Source organism: Macrobrachium rosenbergii, chromosome 14 (genome assembly GCF_040412425.1).
Source record: "Macrobrachium rosenbergii isolate ZJJX-2024 chromosome 14, ASM4041242v1, whole genome shotgun sequence".
Classification (NCBI taxonomy): domain Eukaryota; kingdom Metazoa; phylum Arthropoda; class Malacostraca; order Decapoda; family Palaemonidae; genus Macrobrachium; species Macrobrachium rosenbergii.
The window spans coordinates 32139996-32164177 of record NC_089754.1 but is presented as its reverse complement, the minus strand read 5'-3'; the positions used below and the strand labels follow the sequence as shown (position 1 = coordinate 32164177).

Here is a 24182-nt window from a genome sequence, read left to right as displayed (position 1 = left end):
CATTCAAGGAGCCTGTGCTGAGCCTGCAGATCATCGGGCATTCACCTATGCGCTGAAATGCGCGGAATGCTGCAAATCACTGTGCTCCCCAGAAACTATACATATATATATATATATATATATATATATATATATATATATATATACTATATATATATATATATATATACATACATATATATGTATATATATATATATATATCTAGATATGTATATATGTATATGTATATGTATATATACACACACAACTGTAATAACCACAATGCTTGCTTAGGTTTTGTAGTGACAAGCGAATTGTAATTATTACATCCTACATATGTATCTTGCAAAAAGTAAAAGTAGATTCTCTCTCTCTCTCTCTCTCTCTCTCTCTCTCTCTCTCATTTTCTCTCTCTCTCTCTCACTCTCTCTCTCTCTCTCTCTCTCTTCTATATAAAAATATATATATATATATATATATATATATATATATATATATATATATATATAAACCTTATATATATACCTGAAACTGACAAAACTGAGAAAAGGAATCCCTCACACAACCATGTTTTTATTCACCAACCTTTCTCACAGGGAGGTAGAAAAAAAAAAATCTGCTTTTCAGTTTTGCTCCTTAAGAATTCAAATTCCTTGCCTATTGGAAGGCTGGTTAATTAATCATTTTGTATCAGTACTGAATATGTTTTATTCTCTTTCCCTTATGTTAGCAAATCCGGTCCACTGTTTCCGATGAACAGCTGACAAGACAAACTTGATGGTTAGTGCTAGGAATAAAATTATTGGTATTATAGAGGCATTTTAGGAAATAAACTGGACAGCTATTCCTAACTGATAACTTAGCAATAAGAAGCATTACCTTTTCTGCTTTGCAAATTTCCCAAAACCATAAATTTCCTGATATAGCCTACACACTGTCTATAACTGGTTTTTTAAATATGAAAAAATTATAACGTTGAAGACTTCTCTGCACCTGTAACATCTGTGAAGCTCCGAAAATTTTCTGCACAAGAGTTTTACACCTGATTCGACGTATAGTTATTTTACATAACAAATGGTAAATGTATGTACTTTGCAAGTATATTTATCCTGAGTTTGTATAAACGCACTTCAAAGAGTTCGTCTTTACCTTTTCTCCTAAGTAATCCAAAATATATTCTAACTTAGACTCGACTAAAAACTTAAGGAAAATAATCAATGTTTATCATTGTTTTCTAACAATTTGGATGAAAAAAATATGTGGCAATAATAATGTGCAATAGGCAATAATAACTTGCAGCAAAGCTAGAGCGGAGAGTGTTTAAGTTTACTATAGCATACTCATTTTCTTTCATAGACATAACAAAACCTTCATAGAAAATTGGAACTTATTGGTGGACTCTTCGCTACGTTTGCTCATATGTGGGCGTGATAAAATCTAACTGTATTGCTGTTAAAGCAATTCAAATATATAAAGATATAATAATAATAGTCCTGGCGAAAGCATTAAAGGTAATCTGAGAGTACATCATCAATCTCTCTTTCCATAGACGCCTAGGAAAACCCCTAGAGGCCTAGACGTATTGTCGACGAAAGCATCACTCCCACGAACCCTGACCATCGTATGAAATTAATTATATTAAAAGACCTATAAAATAACAAGTATCCTCTATGGGACAACCAGCTCCACCCACAGAGGATTCACATATACGTAACATCATCAACAGATTCCAATGCTCTGAAGTAGAACGTTTCTACACTTACCTGGCAATGGTGTTTACTTGTATTTTAAAGAAGACCACAAAGACACCATTACCTCTTAAAAATGGCGGGACAGAGACCTGGTGGACATCTATATGGCTGGCAGACCGGCAGACATACCTTCCCCTTTCTTACTATATAGCTCCTCCAGTCAGTGACCAACCTGTAATAAATAAAAAATGACAATGAGATATATAAGAAACATTACCTCTACTTGCATATTCATCTAAGGCATAAAGGGAACAATACGAATATTCCATTTATGTTTCTAATAATAATACTTTTAAAAATAAAATTAGCGTTATTAAGTGATTTAACAGCAATTGTTGCAGAATACAAAGGGAGCAATATTAACCGAGAAATCTGAAATTCTCTTATCCAATGCCTTTTTAAGGAATGCATATCAAATACCCAGAACGACATAAAGAATAGAATGAGCTGAGTTTGGAAAAAAAAAAAAACTTCATAAACTTGGTTTAGAAATTATGATAACGAAGAAAACATCTTTGATACTGATGCTTAAAGCTTCAAAAAAAGTGAAATAGAATTTCTGACTTGTATTGCTTTTTTTTGGACACAAGAACTTTTCTGTTCTTTTATTTATCTTTCTATTCTTGTCATTTATCTCTCTCTCTCTCTCTCTCTTACACATGGAAATTTCATTTTGGCACACTTGATTTATAAGTGAATAACCTTCTAGAATTGTTCCATATAAATGTTTGATCATTCCCAATAATAATAAAAATTGGTCAAAGATAAAACCTTGCATTTGGTCATTGTGAGAATAAGCAGGCTTTAGACAAGTATTGGGTCACGGTCATCGGCCTCTTTAATTGAAAAACCCAAAGTATGTCGAAAAAAATTTAATTTCAACGATTTTTTTTGTTTATATCAACTTACTTGTAGGTAAGACCTACCTTTACAGTCATACGATTCAAAAACTTTTAATTTGGTAACATACATACCTGGAGACAAGTTATACTTCATATTTTCTTATTTTTGTTCTGTATCTTAATGCCTTTTGCTTTTCAACTGTTATACAGTGGACAAGTCTGCCTTAACTGAAGTATCGCACATTTTCTATTTGTACCTTCCAAAGAAAACAAGAATCTAGCGGTGACTTAAACATTTCTAAACTTTAAAAATAATAAGCAGATGGGAATACTGGAAATCATAAAATGTTTTTGTATTAGCATTTTAATTTTGCTATCGAGATTTTTCTTAACACATAACAAAAAACCCTGCAACATTTCCTATCTCATTCTGAAGCTGTCGAACCAAGGCTACAGCCTCTGAAAAAACTTCCAAGGCTTCACAAATGCCACAAATGAACATGTAAAGTCACCAATTCGGCGCCAGGATAGTGTTTCGGCGGCGCCATTAATTAAGTCTCCGCTGAGCTTGTTTTCTTTGGTGACTTCCCGTTTTCTTCAAGCTAAATTAGTCACGCCTAAAACGTGCCAGGTCACGCATTTTAATCATTTTTACTTTATGGTATTTATACGAATGTCACACATTGTGTATCACATGTTTCTTCATTCACAGGCATCAAGACTGTATCTATATTGTGTCTCTGTATGTTTTGTATTGTAATTTGTACTCGTTCACTGTATATTATTGTTTATTGTTTCGACCTCAGGTCACAGTCAATTCCATTGTCTCTCACGGCCCGGCGTCAGTCGGCCGCAATATAAGCTGCCTGGATCTGTAATAAACCAGCAGTAACCTTTACCTGCTCGTTTCTTTGACACCTTTACAGTGGTGACCCCGGAGTATCCCGGAGCCATTAGCGGACTCACACGGCGACTCAGTCTTGGCTCCAGGGTTTCTCCAAAAACGCTCTTAGCGGCCTAAACACGGCGCTGTAACCAGCGTTTGAGCGTGCTGACTCGTCGGCGTACCCCACCAGCGTCACTAGCGGAACCACACGGCGCACGAAAGTGCGTACGACGACGCGAGTATCCTACTCCAGTAAGGGGGTCAAAGGAGCGAGCATGGACGCGGATATCCCCTCCTTCATGCAGTTAAACGCGACCCCGCGGACTCCGAGGTTTACCTACCTCCCATCGCAGCCGCGCCCGCCCCGCATCGAGGCCCTCCCGCAACTCCACACCAGCGCCCTGAACACACGACGGCCGGGCAACACAATCGCGGGCCGCCCTCACCGTAAAGCTGCCGCCGTTTACGCAGGGGAACCCATCGAGATGGCTGCGCAGGGTGAGAGCCACTTCAGAATCGCGGACCTCACGGACGAAATCCTACAGGCCGACACAGTGCTCAACGCCCTTCCGGAGGACGTACAACAAACTCATCTCGCGGGTACCGAAACACACACCCTCACATACAGCACCACAAAAAGTTCCTCCTCGAAGCTTGCTCCCTGCCCATCGCCGAGCGGGCCGCCACGTGCTATCGACCTTGCCAATAACCCACGCCACGACCTCGATCCAAGAGACGCTTGGGGCATGGTCGTAGATCTCCTGTCAATACCAGTCTCGGGTGACAAACAAGCGGCAGGAGATAAGCTTCATACGGAAATCTTCTCGCCAGCCAACTCCTCCCGGAAGTACGCAACCAGATCGCTCACCCCTACACCATGCCTGTCGAGGACCTCATAGAGGCGGCACAACACCTCACAGACTCCGTCAAGGCTTCACAGCGGCTAAAACCGGCCACTCAGCCGGTCAGCTCCCACCCAGCCTGAAGAGGACGTCAGAGCAGCCCGTCAACGCCATCGCCAACAGACGTCCACCAACCACAGTAGACGGTGGTCCCCGGCTTCTGTCGCTACCACAAGTGGTTGGAAGGACGCCCGAAACTGCCTGCCGCCCTGCTCGTTCAACCGTTCAAAAACGGAGGGGGCGGCGGCCAGCAGGACAGGCCGCCATGGCAGCCGAAGAACCCAGGGCCTCAAAAACAGTAGGTTTCTACGTCCGCGACACACCGTCTCCGGCAGGATGATGCTGGTCGACACAGGAGCCTTCAAGTCGGTCTTCCCAGCATCCAGAGAGGACCGCAACCAGACACCAGACCCGGCCGCCTTCCTGACGGCCGCCAACGGAACCCCCATCCTCTCCTACGGCACCAGGCTCCTGTCGATCTCCATCCTTGGCCAGAATTACTCCTGGGACTTCATCGTCGCGGACGTAGGAACCCCACTCCTGGGGGCCGATTTTCTGGCGCACTTCGGCCTGCTAGTCGACGTGGGGCGCAAGCGCCTCGATCCCGACTCCCATGCCGGTCTCCCCGTTAACGGCGGGACCCAGACCCACCATCAGCACCACCTTCGCCCCACCAGTATCGCACACCTTCTGTCGGAGTTCCCTGAGGTGTTTAAGCCCGAGCTTGAACGCCAAGTCCCCTGGCACCCCAGCCAAGCACGGCATATACCACCATATAGTGACTAAAGGCCCCGACACATGCGGAGAGTTCCGCAGGCTTCCCCCTCAGCGCCTCAGGAGGCGAAAAAAGCATTTGGCGGGAGATGGAACAGATGGGCATCTGCAGGAAAGCCTCCAGTCCATGGGCCTCCCCCTCCACATGGTGCAGAAACCGGACGGCTCCTGGAGACCCTGCGGCGACTACAGGCGGCTCAACATTGCAACGGAGCCCGACCACTACCCTCTGCCCAATATGCAAGACCTCACGGCCTCCTTTCACGGGGCCAAAATATTCACTAAATTGGACCTTCTTAAATCTTATTTCCAGGTACCTGTTGCGCCAGAGGACATACCAAAGACAGCCATCATCACGCCCTTCGGGTCCTATGTGTTCGCCTTCTCCACCTTCGGGCTGAGGAACAGCCAATTCCACCTTCCAGCGGCTCATGGACAGCATCCTGGGGACCTAAAATTCTTACCTGTCTGCTACGTTGACACATTCTCATATTTTCCAGGTCTCACAGCGAACACCAGAGGCACATCAAAGCAGTCCTCCAGCGCCTCCAAGAAAACGGCCTCGTCGTCCGTTTTGACAAGTGTACCTTCGGCGCCCAGAAAGCAGAATTCCTGGGTCACGAGGTGTCTCCGACAGGCGTCCGCCTCTTACATCGAAAGGTGGCAGCCGAGCAAAGTTCCCCGACACCCACCTCCATCAAGGCCGTCCAGGAGTTCCTTGGGATGGTAAACTTCTACAGGCGGTTCATCCCGGGATCGCGCAACACCACGGCCCCCTGACGGAAGTCCTAAAAGGTCAACCAAAGTCCCTGTCTTGGGGACCCAGCCAGCAGCAGGCCTTTTCCCGACGAAGGCCGCCCTCACCAAGGCAACCGCCTTGGCACACCAGGATCCCAAGGCTCCTCCAGCTGACGACAGACGCCAGTAACGTTGCCCACGGTGCTGTTCTGGAGCAAATCATCAACGGCGCCCCAGCCCATCGCCTTCTTCAGCAAGAAGTTCAGTCCCAGAGTCCCGCTACAGCACCTTCGACAGGGAACTCTGCGCGATGTACCGCGCAGTTCGGCACTTCAAGTTCCTCCTGGAGGATGCCTTCACAATCTTCACAGACCACCAGCCACTGGTTCACGCCTTCACGAAGCAAGGGGACGCATGGTCTTCCAGACAGCAGCACCACCTCTCAGCCATAGCCGAATTTACCTGTTCCGTCAGGTACCTCCCCGCAAGAAAAAAATCCGAGCAGACGCCCTCTCCAGAGTCGAGTTGAACGCAGTGCAGCTGGTGTAGATTACCAGGACCTTGCCAGAGAACAGGCCGCTGACCCAGAAACCCCAGCATACCGCACCGCCATCACATCCCTCAGTGGCGGACGTGACCCTCGCCCCCGGAGGCCCCAGCCTGCTCTGTGACATCAGCACAGGCCAGCCCCGCCCTTGGTTCCAGCCTCACGCCGCCGCCAGGTATTCGACATCATTCACGGCCTCTCACACCTCCGGCAGGACCACGGCCAAACTGCTTTCAAAAAGTTCGTCTGGCACGGGTGCAAAAGGACGCCACAGCCTGGGCAAAACAGTGCCTGCAGTGCCAGACCAGTAAAGTGGGTCGCCACACGCAGTCGGGGGTAGGCGAAGTTCCCACAGCCAGGCGCCGCCGCCACATCCACATCGACGCCGCCGGGCCCCTTCCCCATCAGGCGGATCCAGATACTCCCTCACGGTGGTAGACCGTTCGACGAGGTGGCCCGGCCACGCCCATGCAAGAAGCCACCGCCAGCGCGTGCGCCGAGGCCCTGCTCTCCAGTTGGGTTAGCCGCCCGGCGTCCCGGACCACATCACAACCGACAGGGGCCCCGCTTCCTCTCCGAGTTGTGGTCTGCCCTGGCTCAACTGCTGGGAACCACGCACCACACCACCACAGCGCACAACCCAGCGCCAACGGCCTGGTTGAACGGTTCCACAGGTCCTTAAAATCATCCCTCATGGCCCGCTGCACCGCCGAGGACTGGAAACATCAGCTGCCGTGGGTCCTCCTCGGGTTGAGGACCGCCCCCAGAGCCGACGGCACCCCATCCGCAGCTGAACAAACCTGTGGGGAACCCCTCGTGGTGCCGGGAGAGCTCGTGACGGATGATCGCCACTCCCCATCTCTGCAGAGGCTCCGCGACGTGGCCGGCAAGTTCGCCCCTTGCAGGCGCTCATACATCGACAGAGCAACCACCTTCGTGCCGCCACAGCTGTCATCCGCCACCCACGTCTTCGTCAGAGTCGACGCCGTCCGTCCACCACTAACTAAGCCCTACAGGGGACCCTTCCGCGTGCTGGAACGGAACAGCAAGGCGTTCCGGCTGGCACTTCCAGGCAAGAACGACTGGGTTTCCATAGACCGGCTAAAGCCCGCCTTCCTGTCGGAGAGTCCCGGCAGCGACGCAGCACCCTTCCGCCCAAACGCACTCCAGCACGCCCTCACCACCGCGGGCGCCGCCCCAGGAAGGGACCGCCCAAACAGCAGCCTCACAGGCGGGAGGCCCCTCAGTTATCTTCAAGGAGCCGCGGCACCCTTCAGCGTCCCACCAGGTACAGGGGATTAATCAGACGCGTCCTCGTCTTGGGAGTATTTGTAAAGTCACCAATTCGGCGCCAGGATAGTGTTTCGCGGCGCCATTAATTAAGTCTCCGCTGAGCTTGTTTTCTTTGGTGACTTCCGTTTTCTTCAAGCTCAATTAGTCACGCCTAAAACGTGCCAGGTCACGCATTTTAATCATTTTTACTTTATGGTATTTATACGAATGTCACACATTGTGTATCACATGTTTCTTCATTCACAGGCATCAAGACTGTATCTATATTGTAGTCTCTGTATGTTTTGTATTGTAATTCGTACTCGTTCACTGTATATTATTGTTTATTGTTTCGACCTCAGGTCACAGTCAATTCCATTGTCTCTCACGGCCCGGCGTCAGTCGGCCGCAATATAAGCTGCCTGGATCTGTAATAAACCAGCAGTAACCTTTACCTGCTCGTTTCTTTGACACCTTTACAAACAGAAGCAAAACAAGAAATATAACTTTTCACTTTGTATTTAAAAAATGAAAGAGAGAGAGAGAGAGAGAGAGAGAGAGAGAGAGAGAGAGAGAGAGAGAGAGAGAGAGAGAGGCTAGTTGGTGGTAACATGCTGTTTTATAGAATAAAGGGGATTCAGATATAATTGTTCTTCAGCAGGAAGACAAGTACTGCTGGTTTATTGATGAAGCGAGCTGCCTATAAAGCGGGATGCGGACGTCTGCGTAGATCGCAAGCACTGCTGGTACAAAGATTTACAGGTGTCCTGAGGTCAAACTAATTTCTTACAGAAACAGGACAGGTTCATACAGAAAACATAGTGATCAATAATGTCTGACACATAACATAAATAACTAGTTACTTGTACATAAAGCATGACTGTTTAGAAAGACAACATATATACAATTTACAATTATGGTGATAAATATATATTCTGAGTGACCTTAGGTCGATGTGAAGGCACCGCAGAAAATGGGATGTTCTTTACAGAGAACGCGTTGAGAGGGGACTTTACAATCCTTTAATGAATTCTCTAACAAACATATTGAAGAAATTAATCTGAATTCTCTTCGGAGAATAGTGGGATGCCTTCCCTAGGAAGCCTTGGCCTTGACCCGCAGGGTGATGCTCTCTCCTCTAGGATGCTTTCCCGGCGCCTGTCAGGAACCCTGCCTCCCTCTTGGGAAGGCTGCCCCTGAGGAACGCTCCCCTTTAGGGGTGTCTTGGTTTCCTCTTGGAAGACATCCTCGATGGATGCTTCCCTGGGAAGCATTGCCTTCACCCCCAGGAGAGACTCTCTCCTATGTCTTCCTCTTGGAAGACATCCCAAATAAATGCTTCCCTGAGAAGCCTTGGCCTTCACCCCGTGCTGAAGCCCTCCTATGGGGAGGCTTCCCGGCCTGGCAGGAACTCTGCCTCCCTCCTGGGAAGACAGCCCCTGAAGAGGGCTCCCCTTTAGGGGTGTCTTGGCTTTCTCTTGGAAGACATCCTCAATGAATGCTTCCCTGGGAAGCCTTGCCTTCACCCCCAGGGTGAGACTCTCCTATGAGGTGCCTTCCCGGCCTGGCAGAAACCCTGCCTCCCTCCTGGGAAGGCAACCCCTGAGGAGGGCTCCCCTTTAGGGGTGTCTTGGCTTCCTCTTGGAAGACATCCTCGATGGATGCTTCCCTGGGAAGCATTGCCTTCACCCCCAGGGTGAGACTCTCTCCTATGAGGTGCCTTCCCGGCCTGGCAGGAACCCTGCCTCCCTCCTGGGAAGGCAGCCCCTGAGGAGGGCTCCCCTTTAGGGGTGTCTTGGCTTCCTCTTGAAAGACATCCTCAATGGATGCTTCCCTGGGAAGCCTTGCCTTCACCCCCAGGGTGAGGGTCTCTCCTATGGGGTGCCTTCCCACGGGAACCCTGCCTCCCTCCCGGGAAGGAAGCCCCAAGGAGGGCCTCTCGGTCGGGAGTTCCTCTGGGATGATATCCCAGCAGGGGAGGGTCTCCCGACCGACCCGAGTTGTGTTAGATGTTGCAGATGCCTTGGTTTCAAAATATGCCGCATGAAGGATGTGAAGTCCATGATTCATTCAGATGGATTCAGCTGAAGGAATTTGCAGACTCTTGGAAGGCTCCAGCCCTCAAAAGTCGCTCCAAAGTTCTGAAGCTTACATCTGAAGTCCTTGGCTCGGTTCTGCATTGGTCTTATGTCTCAAATAGAAAAGTTTCACAATAATATTAAGGCAACTGACTGTTTTAGATTTAAAGGCTTCTATAAGAGAGAGAGAGAGAGAGAGAGAGAGAGAGAGAGAGAGAGAGAGAGAGAGAGATGTTTCTTCAAGAATGGCTTCGTTCCAGGACAATCAACGAGTTCTCTGTAATCTGAACTGAAAACTGAGAAAAGATTGCTAGTTTGTGATGAAAAAAAGAGAGGGTTTTCCTGTTACTTTATTTAATATGGGACCATAAGAGTTATAAAACTGGAACAATCTCTGTAAGTTTCACAAGTAAATTCCAGCTTTTATTAAATGAGAACCTAACTGAGTATTGAGTCTTCAGAGACCTTCAGGGCTCCGGCGTAAAATATTCATCAGACAGTCTGGGGCCTGGGCGAAGCTGACCCATAATTGTAGCTCTCAAGCATACTTCTTCATTTGTTTATCTATTGTTGTTGTGTAACTTCATCGAAGGTACTAATAAACTTTCATATTTATCTATATAAAAAAGAATATCTTAATGTGTCCGCATGGCAATCTAAGAATGATAAATGAGGAAACAATGTAGAGACTCCAGGGTGGTTTATATAAATACTTCAATAGTTGAGTTGAATCTGGAGAGACCTCTTTGCAACATTTTGTGAAGCATATGTGCCTCAAACTGTTAGTACCGATTTCGTTAACCTGAAGAAGGCCAGACTGACAGCGCAGAGCATCTGAAACTAAATCCCTTTGGCTTGCATACTGAAAATTCAGAAACTTAGTTTTGCATGTAAGATCTGGACTTTGTTCTGAAGGAACCTCTGGCAACACACACGGATTCTTCATTTCTGATGAAGGCGATAATCTTCCTAAGTAGATCCAAGCCACCTTCTGAACGCGTCTGAAAATCGATGCCACACACTGAACGCACCTTTTCCAGGAGCAGATCTTTGGAGAACGATGATTGCTCCTTCTCCCCGAGGAAGAGTCTAGAGTCAGGGAAAGCAGAAGCAGGGAGAGAATTCCAAACCATGGCAATAGAAGGAAACGAAGTCTCTGAGCAGTCCTACTGATTTCAAGTGTAAGTATTGGGAAAAGTTATTCATCGGGTATTAAAAGGTCGCGTGAGGGTAGGAAACTAAATTTTTTCTTTGTATGGACACGGAGATACTTGACCTGATCTCAGAAAAGGCACAATTATAACGGAAGTTTTAAGAATCAGTCACCTATTTCTCAGTTAATGCTGGATTTGAAGTGCAAGTTCCAATGATATCTTTAATCCTTCCTGAGATCCAAGACTGGTCTGCTTACTCTTATTTCATAGATAAACAGAAAAGCTTTGAAGAACATCATGAAAGTTGCCAAAACTGAAAAGTTTACAATATCTCGCAGTCTTCTTTGCATTCCTCTCTCTCTCTCTCTCAATAAACTTGCAGAGATTAAATCACAGTTCCACCCCTTGAAAGTTGAGAACAGGTTAGCGACGAAATAAGTCTAGTAAACGTATTTACAGGCAACAGCTAACGTGAAGGCTTAATCGGTGCTTATTTTTCTTAACGTACCATGAAAAATCTAATATATTATGACTGCAGAAATTTATATATGTAGTGCGTATGTATGTATGTATGTATATATATACATACATACGCATATATATATATATATATATATATATATATATATATATATATATATATATATATATATAATATCTATACATACATTTTATCTAAGAAGGCCATGAAAAGAATCAAAGAAATTTGAATAAGCCATTATATTTCAGCAAGATATAATTGGAACATAGACGAGGATCAAGATTACTGGGCAGAATATAGTAGCTAAGTCGAATAACTTTGTTTCTTGTATACTGTAAACCAATTATCCTTCTGAAAAAATATGAAATGTTAGAATGCACACACACGGTTTCGGGCCCACATATATTTGTATATGTATATAAAATATTAAAGGACGTATTATATATATATATATATATATATATATATATATATATATATATATATAACTGTATATGTATATATATATATATATATATATATATATATATATATATATATATATATATATATATATATATATATATATATATATATATATATATATATATATGAACTGAATCATTTTAAGATATGGAACGAACTGGTGAATAAGCCATATATTTCAGCAAGATATAAATGCCACGAAAGAAAAAAAAGCTAAACAACGGAGTTTCTTGCAATACTGTAAGTCTTTCTGAAAAAATATTTAATACACACACACATATTTGTAGCATTTGTATATACATATATATATATATATATGTATATATATATATATATATATATATATATATATATATATATATATATATATATATATATATATATAATATATATATATATATATATATATATATATATATATATATATATATATATATAAATAATCACGAAGATATGGAACGTGGTGAATGTATAAAATAAAGGCAAATGCCACGAAAGAAAAAGTGAAATAACGGAGTATTTCTGACTTTTTACCTATAATTTGCCTTTGTATATATATATATATATATATATATATATATATATATATATATATATATATATATATATATATATATATATATATATATATATATATATATATATATATATATATATATATATATAATGTCCATTAATTTTATATATATATATATATATATATATTAAATATATTATATATATATATATATATATATATATATATATATATATATACATATATACTGTCCATTAATTTTCACCTTTTTCTTCTTGCTTGTGTTCTCCGTTATAGGTTGTCCGTTTCTGTGGTCCTTTGCTCTTGTTCCCAAAATAAACAGAAGAACCAAAGAATATTTTCCCCAAAACTCAAAGAATATTCTCCTGAAGGTTCAAAGAATGTTTTCCTGAAGACTCAAAGAATATTTTCATGAAGACTCAATGAATGTTTTCCGAAAGTCTCAAAAATATTTTCCTGAAGACTCCAAGAATATTGTCACGAAGACTCAAAGAATATTTTCCTGAAGACTCAAAGAATATTTTCCTGAAGACTCAAAGAATATTTTTCGTAAGACTTAATGAATATTTTCCTTAAGACTCAAAGAATACTTTCCTAAAAAATCAAAGAATATTTTCCCAAAGATTCTAAGAATATTCTCCCGAGGAATCAAGAATATTTTCCCGTAGTCGGAACTGACCCCAAACAAAACTCTTATGATTCTCTTCCTCGTTCAGGCGACGATAAAACATAAGAATCATCAAAGTTTCAGATAAGAAGAAAGTGCAGAGTCAGCGAGAATAATAAGTGTACTGACGTTTACCTATTTATTTGTTCAGACTCTGAGGTTGTAACCGTTTTTTCCTCTCAGTTTTACTAGATTTTATCTCGCGGCATTCGGATGTCGGGCTTTGCCGAGTGAATTTTCAGTGGAAAACACCTTTTCTTTTTTTAGTCTCTCTCTCTTTCTCACTCACGCGCGCGCTCTCTCTCCCTCTCTCATTCTCTAATTTTATTTCGAAAACACGCCTTTTCCCTCAATCCTCCAACCTCTTTATCTTTCTCTCTCTCTCTCAAATGTTCATTGGAAAACACTTTTTTTCCTCCACTCTCTCTCTCAAATTTTCTTTCGAAAACATAATTTTTTCCCTCAAACCCGAAATCTCTTCATCTCTCTCTCTCTCTCTTCGCATATTCATATGGTGGTTATTCATAAATGGATTGAGGCAGTAATGTTTAAGCTCGCTCTCTCTCTCTGCCTCTCTTTCTACATACATATGGTAGCCATCCATAAAAACAGATTAAGACAGTAACGTTAAGCTCGCTCTCTCTCTCTCTCTCTCTCTCCTAGCGTTACCAAGCATCATGATTAAAAAAAAAAAAAAAAAAAAAAAACCACAGCCAGCGAACATGCAGAACGATCTCACAGGAAATCGTGCGTCGGTTATTCTCAGCATCAAAGATTCAAGCGCAGCAAATGACTGGTGTTACACACCTGAAAGGAGGGATTCGGTATTTTTCTTTTCATTCTCTTTATTACGAACGATTTCGGTTTCGACAGCTGATTAGATCTGTTTCGTGGCCTGTCGTCTTCGGTATCTTAATTTCATGAAGTGGAGAATGTAGATTTTTATCTCTCTCACTCTCTCTCTCTCTCTTAGAGTATTATATACACTTGGGATTATTCATATGATTACATGTATGTTATAATATTTAGGATTTTCTGTGTTTGTCTGTCTGTATATCTTGTTAATACATATGTGTACTCGCCCCAATAAATATATCTATGACCTCCTCTCTCTCTCTCTCTTTCTCTCTCTCTCTGTCGGCATAATTTTTTACGCTTCTTTCTACTGCTACTACTACTACTACTACTACTACTACTACTACTACTACTACTACGAGAGAGAGAGAGAGAGAGAGAGAGAGAGAGAGAGAGAGAGAGAGAGAGAGAGAGAGAGAGAGAGCATACATCTATTTGGAAAAGTACACATTTTCGTAGACTAACCACCTTTGTATTACGTGTTTCTGTCAATAAAAGAAAATCGTCAACTGGTCAGAATTACTATTATGTACACAACAATGAGGTCCAATTTATCAAAGACTAAACAGCGGAAGCCACAGATAAGTTCAGGGAGGAAAAAATATTTTGGAAATATGTTCGGGACATTCCTCCGACGTAAGAGTATGGCCACACCAATGTGTCATTCATGTGAGTATTAGCAAATTCTATTTGTATATAATACGTATTAAGTAAGATATCTAACTGTTACATGTTTGTATCATCGTTTACTAGAGTAAAAATATTAAATAATCATATTTTTAAACGCCTTAAATGGAACTCCAGTGCCTTCGTATGTCATAAGTAGATACACTCGAGGATAACTATAGACAAGACCTTTGAAGTATCTGGCACTGTTTATTAACTTCTGCGGTAAACATCACTCACAGTAGCAGGTACTGGAAGTCGGGTACTGGAGGTCAGGTCGTACTAATCCAAGCTATTTTTTGTTCCTCATGAATCCTTCAGCCGTCAAAAGAAGGCCCTGAAGCATCGCAACAGAAGGCTGGTCCTTCCTTTAACAAGACAGCATCAGTTTCCATTTATCATCTGACGGACGCTCCTGTTTTGGGCCCACAAAAAAAAAAAAAAAAAAAAAAATCTACGCCCCCCCCGTTTCTACTACTTCATGCGGTTGATTTTTTAATTGGGCTCTTGGACCTATATCTATCTTCTTATATCTTAGTCCTTCGCTTTTTATTTAATCTATATATTTTTTAATTTAATTAGATTTGGCTGTTGGTCACGTGGGAATCATGGAATGTTTTTGACCTTATTTCGTATTCTGCGCTGTGCTTACCTGAGATCAGATAGGTTCCAGGTTAAATATCTAGGCGTACCATGTTGGGTAAGCTGAAAATAATTCTGCGACGGTACATTACTCAAACAACCTATTAAAGGCTGTCGTAAACAACTGGATGAAGTTCATATCAACGTAGAGAGAGAGAGAGAGAGAGAGAGAGAGAGAGAGAGAGAGAGAGAGAGAGAGAGAGAGAGAGAGAGAGAGATAAACTTTATCCAGTTGAAGTTTACCATTTTAATATTGTAGAGCCTCTCTTTTTCATACGTATTTTTTGTTTTTTCCCTCTCTCGCTCCATATCGTGCATGCATGGAAATTGCACGAGAATTTTGGATGGTAAATCCATAGTTCCTTCTTTGCAGAAGTCCGTGCTGGCACAAGGCCACTTTAATTTGACATTAACAACAACTGCAGCCGTGACTTAAATACACCTCTGTTTAAGATTTGTAAAAGGTTACAGATAATATATTAAAAATGTTGAACCACAAAACATCATGACTATTTGAGTGTCTGGATTCATAATCAATCTGTTGGTTTTGGTTAGCCTCATTGTGATCCATTACCATTCATGGCAGACCCCCAAAAACTCTTTCGGTAGCTACTAGGGATGAGGTTTCAAGCCCTATATCCATAATTATAAAATCATTATGGAATTTATTAAGGGATTCCTTAGTATCTCCAAAACATCTGCCTTAATAAAAAAGTTACCAGTAGATCTTATGGTCAGAAATCGCTCTGGATCTGATAAAAAAACAAAACTAGTTTGGCCTTTTTATTAATGACTCTGGATTTATATCGCCGACAGCAAGGACAGAACAGTGTTGTGTACTTATCGCTAAAGACGATATCTTAAGGGTTGTTTACCTTTAAGCTACCATTAATTATCATGGTGAATATTATTTTTTTTCAGTGAGCCTGATTCCGTGTACCGTAAACGTTACGTTTTAACAGGGTGAAAAAATGTAAAATTATTACGTTTTCACTGTAAAATTTCAAGTAATTATAGACTTTAATAATAATAATAATAATAATAATAATAATAATTACTATTATTATTATTATTATTCATAAGATGAACCCCATTTATATGAAACAAGCCTACATGGGTATAACTGACTTGAAATTCAAGGTTCCAAAGAATATGGTGTTTATTTGAAAGAAGTAACAGAAGGTAGAAGGTTATTCAGAAATGGGAGATCAGTTATTAAACAACTAATCAATAAATTAGTTAATAAAGATAAAAATGTAAATTATGAAATACAAGCTGCAAAACTGCCTGTAATAAAAAAATAAATATATTTGTACGAAACTAAACAGTACACTTTATACTAAAAATCTTGCCTTCTACCCCTAAATTTAATTAGAATCACTTATACTCCCCATTTCTATTGATTTATAAAGTGGAGAGAACTGACAAAAATCTCCTTATGCTCCAAAAGTCAGTGTCTCGTTTGCGCTCGTTTGCGCAAGTCGAAATGTCGAGATATTTACGACTCTCCTTAAATTGTTATTTTTTTGGGTGGGATCGAAAATCAATACGACACGCCAGTCACGACCGGGGCTCTTATGTTCAGCTTGAACGGGAAGAGCAGGGGCTGAAATTTATTATGACGAAGATAATTAAAATTGAAAACAATAGGGAAGAGAAGAAGAAGGAGAAGAAGACGAGGACTAAGAAGAAGAAGAAGAATCAAGGAGGAGGATTACACGGGAAGAGCAGAAACTTAAATTGACTATGACGAAGATGAAAACTGAAAACACGAAGAAGAAGAAGAAGAAGAAGAAGAAGAAGAAGAAGAAGAAGGAGGAGGAGGAGGAGGAGGAGGAGGAGGAGGAGGAGGAGGAGAAAAAAAAAGCAGGTAATTCATCTTGATACGCGAGCTGCAGGTTGGAGCTACTATGAAGACGCAGCAGGTCTTATTAGACCTTTTTACTTTTTTTAAAAATTTTTTTGCTGGTCCACAGCCTTTCGGAACTGTCTGAAGTACAAACATCTGATGAATTACTATGTAAATTGAATGAATCATTCTCGAATGATCTACGAGAACCCTTTTTGCTCAGGATCAACTCTTGCGGTCTGAGTGAAAAACGCGATCTGCCGTGCAGCTGACAATCCAATTAGGGAGAACATGCGCGGCGGTATTGGTTTGTTGCTTCGCCTTCAGGAAAACGTGATGTACGTTTCCCGAGGGCTGATTAGGGAGCAAGAGCCCGTGCTGGGTCTGTGCTAGTTTAATCTAACGTCAACACTAACATGCTTGAGTATTAGCCGTGGTTGGTTAGATGGTAATGATCAGTAATCACGGTGGCCTTGCCTCCTGACAATCATGATTTTCATAGACGACGCTGGGCAAAAATCGAGTTAAAAGCGCTTTTAGGAAAAGTTCTGGAAATACTGAGAGAGAGAGAGAGAGAGAGAGAGAGAGAGAGAGAGAGAGAGAGAGAGAGAGAGAGAGAGAGAGAAAACCAAGTAAGGCAGAAGCGCATTTTTTTCTTTCTTTCTTCAACGCTCGAACAACTTTCGGCTATTCACACCTTTCCGCTAAGTGGTATTGAATGTCTTTAACTGAAGCAAGTCTTTTTTCTCTCTTTTTTAAAGCATTTTCTTTTTTTAATATTCATTATTTTTAAAATTTCCTGTTAAAATTTATATTATATTTCATATTAAAAATTTATTTTTTATTAACTGTCGTATATTAATTTTAAAAAGTATTTACGTTCAGCGTTGACGTTATTTCTTGTTGATGCATCTTTGAATACACTTGCTATCTATTTAAGTACCGTCATTACAAAGCAGCGAGAGAGAGAGAGAGAGAGAGAGAGAGAGAGAGAGAGAGAGAGAGAGAGAGAGAGAGAGAGAGAGAGAGAAATCTCGTATTAAAGAGAGCAAGATTATTATAATATAAAATACATACATACATAGAGAGAGAGAGAGAGAGAGAGAGAGAGAGAGAGAGAGAGAGAGAGAGAGATTCAAGTAATACAATCAAAATGAAAACAACTCGTGAGGATATTGTAATATAAAAGAATGAGAGAGAGAGAGAGAGAGAGAGAGAGAGAGAGAGAGAGAGAGAGAGAGAGAGAGAGAGAGAGGAAAGGGTGGCGCTACCATGCAATTTCAACTCGGCACGCCATTCGGAGATTCTTCTTTCCTCTCTGGGCATCGGGCGCCTGGCAGCTTATCGTTTATGATCTTCTTAGCGCTTCATAAGGGCACAAGGCAAAAGTGATTGCCGCTTCCATTATTGCTAATCACTAAATCAGCGCCATTCGCAAGTGCTCGCGTAAACTAAGTGACCTCTGCCCACTCCTGTGTTACTGCTTCGCGTTTCTCGAAGCTATGAATTACATTTCAGCTGTTGTAATATAAAAGATACACTGCTTACTTCGTCTGCGTTTGCGTTTGTAAACGGCGTAACTCATCTTTCAGATATTGTAAGGGATCCACTCCTCGCCTTTTCTGTCTGCGTTTCTGAAAAGCTTAACTCATCCTTCAGATATTGTAAGGGATCCACTACTTGCATTCTCTGTCTGCGTTTCTGAAAAGCTTAATTCATCCTTCAGATATTGTAAGAGGTCCACTACTTGCCTTTTCTGTCTGCGTTTCTGAAAAACTTAACTCATCCTTCAGATATTGTAAGGGATCCACTACTTGCATTCTCTGTCTGCGTTTCTGAAAAGTTTAATTCATCCTTCAGATATTGTAAGAGGTCCACTACTTGCCTTTTCTGTCTGCGTTTCTGAAAAGTTTAATTCATCCTTCAGATATTGTAAGGGATCCACTACTTGCCTTTTCTGTCTGCGTTTCTGAAAAGCTTAACTCATCCTTCAGATATTGTAAGGGATCCACTACTTGCCTTTTCTGTCTGCGTTTCTGAAAAGCTTAACTCATCCTTCAGATATTGTAAGGGATCCACTACTTGCCTTTTCTGTCTGCATTTCTGAAAAGCTTAACTCATCCTTCAGATATTGTAAGGGATCCACTACTTGCCTTTTCTGTCTGCGTTTCTGAAAAGCTTAACTCATCCTTCAGATATTGTAAGGGATCCATTACTTGCCTTTTGCCATCTGTCTGCGTTTCTGAAAAGCTTAACTCATCCTTCAGATATTGTAAGGATCCACTACTTGCCATCTCTGTCTGCGTTTCTGAAAAGCTTAACTCATCCTTCAGATATTGTAAGGGACCCACTACTTGCCTTTTCTGTCTGCGTTTCTGAAAAAGCTTAACTCATCCTTCAGATATTGTAAGGGATCCACTACTTGCCTTTTCTGTCTGCGTTTCTGAAAAGCTTAACTCATCCTTCAGATATTGTAAGGGATCCACTACTTGCCATCTCTGTCTGCGTTTCTGAAAAGCTTAACTCATCCTTCAGATATTGTAAGGGATCCACTACTTGCTATCTCTGTCTGCGTTTCTGAAAAGCTTAACTCATCCTTCAGATATTTTCTGTCTGCGTTTCTGAAAAGCTTAACTCATCCTTCAGATATTGATCCACTACTTGCCATCTCTGTCTGCGTTTCTGAAAAGCTTAACTCATCCTTCAGATATTGTAAGGGATCCACTACTTGCCTTTTCTGTCTGCGTTTCTGAAAAGCTTAACTCATCCTTCAGATATTGTAAGGATCCACTACTTGCCTTTTCTGTCTGCGTTTCTGAAAAGCTTAACTCATCCTTCAGATATTGTAAGGGGATCCACTACTTGCCTCTGTCTGCGTTTCTGAAAAGCTTAACTCATCCTTCAGATATTGTAAGGGATCCACTACTTGCCTTTTCTGTCTGCGTTTCTGAAAGCTTAACTCATCCTTCAGATATTGTAAGGGATCCACTACTTGCCTTTCTGTCTGCGTTTCTGAAAAGCTTAACTCATCCTTCAGATATTGTAAGGGATCCACTACTTGCCTTTTCTGTCTGCGTTTCTGAAAAGCTTAACTCATCCTTCAGATATTGTAAGGGATCCACTACTTGCCTTTTCTGTCTGCGTTTCTGAAAAGCTTAACTCATCCTTCAGATATTGTAAGGGATCCACTACTTGCCATCTTTCTGCGTTTCTGAAAAGCTTAACTCATCCTTCAGATATTGTGAGGGATCCACTACTTGCCTTTTCTGTCTGCGTTTCTGAAAAGCTTAACTCATCCTTCAGATATTGTAAGGATCCACTACTTGCCTTTTCTGTCTGCGTTTCTGAAAAGCTTAACTCATCCTTCAGATATTGTAAGGGATCCACTACTTGCCATCTCTGTCTGCGTTTTCTGAAAAAGCTTAACTCATCCTTCAGATATTGTAAGGGATCCACTACTTGCCTTTTCTGTCTGCGTTTCTGAAAAGCTTAACTCATCCTTCAGATATTGTAAGGGATCCACTACTTGCCTTTTCTGTCTGTTTGCGTTTCATCCTTCAGATATTGTAAAACTACTTGCCATCTCTGTCTGCGTTTCTGAAAAGCTTAACTCATCCTTCAGATATTGTAAGGGATCCACTACTTGCCTTTTTTTGTCTGCGTTTCTGAAAAAGCTTAACTCATCCTTCAGATATTGTAAGGATCCACTACTTGCCTTTTCTGTCTGCGTTTTCTGAAAAGCTTAACTCATCCTTCAGATATTGTAAGGGATCCACTACTTGCCATCTCTGTCTGCGTTTCTGAAAAGCTTAACTCATCCTTCAGATATTGTAAGGGATCCACTACTTGCCTTTTCTGTCTGCGTTTCTGAAAAGCTTAACTCATCCTTCAGATATTGTAAGGGATCCACTACTTGCCTTTTCTGTCTGCGTTTCTGAAAAGCTTAACTCATCCTTCAGATATTGTAAAGGATCCACTACTTGCCTTTTCTGTCTGCGTTTCTGAAAAGCTTAACTCATCCTTCAGATATTGTAAGGGATCCACTACTTGCCATTTCTGTCTGCGTTTCTGAAAAGCTTAACTCATCCTTCAGATATTGTAAGGGAGCCAATACTTGCCTTTTCTGTCTGCGTTTCTGAAAAGCTTAACTCATCCTTCAGATATTGTAAGGGATCCACTACTTGCCTTTTCTGTCTGCGTTTCTGAAAAGCTTAACTCATCCTTCAGATATTGTAAGGGATCCACTACTTGCCATCTCTGTCTGCGTTTATGAAAAGCTTAACTCATCCTTCAGATATTGTAAGGGATCCACTACTTGCCTTTTCTGTCTGCGTTTCTGAAAAGCTTAACTCATCCTTCAGATATTGTAAGGGATCCACTACTTGCCTTTTCTGTCTGCGTTTCTGAAAAGCTTAACTCATCCTTCAGATATTGTAAGGGATCCACTACTTGCCATCTCTGTCTGCGTTTCTGAAAAGCTTAACTCATCCTTCAGATATTGTAAGGGATCCACTACTTGCCTTTTCTGTCTGCGTTTCTGAAAAGCTTAACTCATCCTTAGATATTGTAAGGGACCCACTACTTGCCTTCTCTGTCTGCGTTTCTGAAAGGCTGAATTCATCCTTCAGATATTGTAAGGGACCCACTACTTGCCTTTTCTGTCTGCGTTTCTGAAAAGCTTAACTCATCCTTCAGATATTGTAAGGGATCCACTACTTGCCTCCTCAGTCTGCATTTCTGAAAAGCTTAACTCATCCTTCAGATATTGTAAGGGATCCACTACTTGCCTTTTCTGTCTGCGTTTCTGAAAAGCTTAACTCATCCTTCAGATATTGTAAGGGATCCACTACTTGCCTTCTCTGTCTGCGTTTCTGAAAAGCTTAACTCATCCTTCAGATATTGTAAGGGATCCACTACTTGCCTTTTCTGTCTGCGTTTCTGAAAAGCTTAACTCATCCTTCAGATATTGTAAGGGATCCACTACTTGCCTTTTTCTGTCTGCCTGAAAAGCTTAACATCCTACAGTCTGCATTTCTGCGTTTCTGAAAAGCTTAACTCATCCTTCAGATATTGTAAGGGATCCACTACTTGCCTTCTGTCTGTGTGCATTTAACTGATCCTTAAATATTGATATTGGGACCCACTACTTAACTCATCCTTCAGATATTGTAAGGGATCCACTACTTGCATTCTCTGTCTGCGTTTCTGAAAAGCTTAACTCATCCTTCAGATATTGTAAGGGATCCACTACTTGCCATCTCTGTCTGCGTTTCTGAAAAGCTTAACTCATCCTTCAGATATTGTAAGGGATCCACTACTTGCCTTTTATGTCTGCGTTTCTGAAAAGCTTAACTCATCCTTCAGATATTGTAAGGGATCCACTACTTGCCTCCTCTGTCTGCGTTTCTGAAAGGCTTAACTCATCCTTCAGATATTGTAAGGGATCCACTACTTGGCTTCGCTGTCTGCGTTTCTGAAAAGCTTAACTCATCCTTCAGATATTGTAAGGGATCCACTACTTGCCTCCTCTGTCTGCGTTTCTGAAAAGCTTAACTCATCCTTCAGATATTGTAAGGGATCCACTACTTGGCTTCTCTGTCTGCGTTTCTGAAAAGCTTAACTCATCCGTCAGATATTGTAAGGGATCCACTCATTGCCTTCTCTGTCTGCGTTTCTGAAAAGCTTAACTCATCCTTCAGATATTGTAAGGGATCCACTCCTTGCCTTCTCTGTCTGCGTTTCTGAAAAGCTTAACTCATCCTTCAGATATTGTAAGGGATCCACTACTTACCTTCTCTGTGTCTGCGTTTATAAAACAAGTAACTTATCTTTCAGATACTGCAAATGACCCAAGTGGTCCCAACCACATGCGGACTTCGGGAGAGGAATAGTGATATAACTGCTATTGAAATGCTGCTTTGGTAGCAGTTGTCTGCTGACTTGAATCTAGTATGCTTTTGAATTTAATAGCGTTTCTTGGGTGCAGACGGGAGTGGCCAAGACGAAAACTGTGCGAAGAAGCCGTTTATATTATAAAAAAAAATTATTTTACCTGTAGAATCTTTTTCTCTATCACGTTGGACTGTTGCCAATTTACAAGAATAGTAAGATATTATACAATTAAAATACTTCTGTTATCTGTAGAATCTTCTTATCGATCATTTTACAAGAATAAGCTTTTAAGTAACAAAATAAAAAAAAAAAACAAGTAAAAAATTCGCCGAAGTTTCTTCGGCGCTATCCAGTTTCCTGTACAGCATATAATGCTGTATGAGCCACGGCCCATGAAACTTTCAGCCACGGCCCAGTGGTATGATTGGAGGGTGGATGGTCAACACACCAATTTGCAGCCCTCTAGCCTTAGTAGTTTTTAAGATCTGAGGGCGGACAGAAAAGTGCGGACAGAAAAAGTGTAGACAGAAAAAGTGCGGGCAGACAGACAAAGCCATCTCAATAGTTTTCTTTTACAGAAAACTAAAAGCAAATGAGTCTGCCCCATCTATGCATTATCCTCTTTCCGTCCCACAACATTGGTGGCAGAATAAGCTGGCTTAGTGTCAGCACGGGCACTTGATCACAAATGAGATTTAACTCTCATAATATGCCAGATAATTAAAAATAAAAATAAAAATTTCTTAGGTTAGTAGCCTATATATCAAGATGGCTGACTTTTTTCTGCTAGATCCCGTTTTCTTTCTGGAACATGATAAAGAGGTGAACTATCCCGTTTGTGGAAATCTCTACCTTCCTCTGTGTCTTCTGATGTGTCACTGACCCCTTTTTCAAAAGGTGGAGTTGTTTTCAGGTAAAGAGGGGTGATGTAAAACAAACACACAAACAAAGAATCTACGGTCACAAACAGTAAAAAAAAAAAAAAAAAACTCGCGACTTCATACACTGGTCTTATTAAAAGGATACAGCAATTATAACTGTCAGTTCCACCCCCGAACTACCGTCATAGTTTGTAAATTCAAGCTTATACCAAGCCCGGATTAAAAGACAGGGTTTAATATCAAGTTAAAAAGAGAAAAAGCCTTACTGAAACCTGCAACAAACCTTAGTAGTCTTGTGTGAGCGGCATTAGGTCATAATGAG

At 41.6% G+C, this 24182-nt stretch overlaps 1 protein-coding gene across 1 annotated transcript in view; it reads right to left on the bottom strand.

The window, feature by feature from the left end:
* LOC136845522 (transmembrane protease serine 9-like) overlaps window positions 1-24182 on the bottom strand; it is a 657893-nt gene that overhangs the window by 106847 nt on the left and 526864 nt on the right. The window contains exon 7 of the mRNA XM_067115701.1: window positions 1796-1903. The gene's annotated coding sequence lies outside the window, so the exon portion shown is untranslated. The remainder of the gene's footprint in view (window positions 1-1795; window positions 1904-24182) is intronic.